Genomic DNA, 1,614 nt, shown 5'->3' with positions numbered 1-1,614 from the left:
ATCATGGCAGCTTGCGAAAAAAGTCTCTCGGGGTATGCTACATATCGTATATGTATACAGAGACGATAAGTGAGAAACTTTGTATTTCTCTATTGGATTCAAACCCTGATAATAACTGATTTAGATATTTTCTTTTTGCAAATATTTTGCTATAGGTTTGCTCTTATAAAAGTAAAATGAGTTATTTTTCAGCTATTCGCTCGAACAATTTCTGCTATTATTTCCGCTATTTTAGCAACTGTATCATTCAAACTAACATTAGATTTTGCTATTCTGTTATACATATATTAATGGTAAAATTTGTTATTTTTCTGCTATTTTCTTCTACCCGGGAATGGTCATATGATCCATATCTCGATATTTCCATCAGTCGATGGTCCTTCAATATCGACTCACGGAGATTTGAATACTTAATAATGTGTTAATAGAATTAAACGCTATTGAATTCTGATACAAATATATATCAAACATAGAGATAATAAACAACTGCCGATAATGAATAATATTTATTGGAAGAAGAGCAAATGTAACATAGTTAAAAAATCTTAACTCATTATTTTCTCAAAATTCCACCGATAAATTATTTAAAATATTAAAATTACTGGTATCATCATGCCCGATAAGATTCTGGTAGATGCGGTTGACCATAAACCAAACCGTGGATTGCTGTGGGAGTCTATAAATATTAAACATCTTAATAATCATCATGCAACTACACGTAAAGCAAAAGTCTTATAGGAAAAAAATCCATTCGAAAATATTTGTTAATTTCTTATGCCCTCTAATAAATGCCTTATGCATTTTTTCCCTTAATCGTTTTATGGCAAGTTACATTTTACAATGGTAGGTTAGAGATTCCATCGCAAGTTTCAAATTGTCATTGTGTGGATTTCAGATTCATGTCAGAAATGAGTCACCACGATAATGTAGAAGACTGAGTACTTTTGATTATCAAAACCAATATAAAAAGCACATCACGCAAACAAGCGCTTAGGAATCCAGTAACTAACAAGATCACGGTGTATTTTAAGTCACAGTCTTGGGAACAACAGTCACGTTTTCTGGAACGTTCTGGAAAACGTGATTGATGTTCTCAGATCCGTGACTTAAATCACGGTGTATTTTTGCTGGCTCGAGAAATCAACAACGCTTTTTTTGTGTGTTGTTACCGCATTTGGTAGCATAAACCCCATAAGGCATAATGCTTGCGTAACAAATTAGAAGTTGAACGATGATAGTTATCCATTGCACACAGATAAATTACATTTTTAAATTTAAACTTTATCGCGTGCAAATGAACGCAAAATGCAATTGAACTATTTTTTTAAATCGAAATGAATTCAAATTGCGCTAGCTTGTAAAATTCAATCCATTGATTATCAAGTGTGTATCCCTTTGTTTGAAACAGCTGCATTTTCATATATCGTTGAATTCGCTCGAGAACATAATCTGGATCAACGACTGGGCTAATAAAAATCATTTACTTTTGAGTAGTTTGAGATGAAATAATAAGTTCGCAGTACGAACCAGCCCTGTTGAAGCAACAACGAAATGCCATATTCGTTTGGGTGTGTTGAGCCATAAAATAGTGTGATGGAGAAGTACTAATGTTGG

This window comes from Armigeres subalbatus, chromosome 2 (genome assembly GCF_024139115.2).
Source record: "Armigeres subalbatus isolate Guangzhou_Male chromosome 2, GZ_Asu_2, whole genome shotgun sequence".
In the NCBI taxonomy this organism is placed as follows: Eukaryota; Metazoa; Arthropoda; class Insecta; order Diptera; family Culicidae; genus Armigeres; species Armigeres subalbatus.
Note: the sequence above shows the minus strand (reverse complement) of the source record.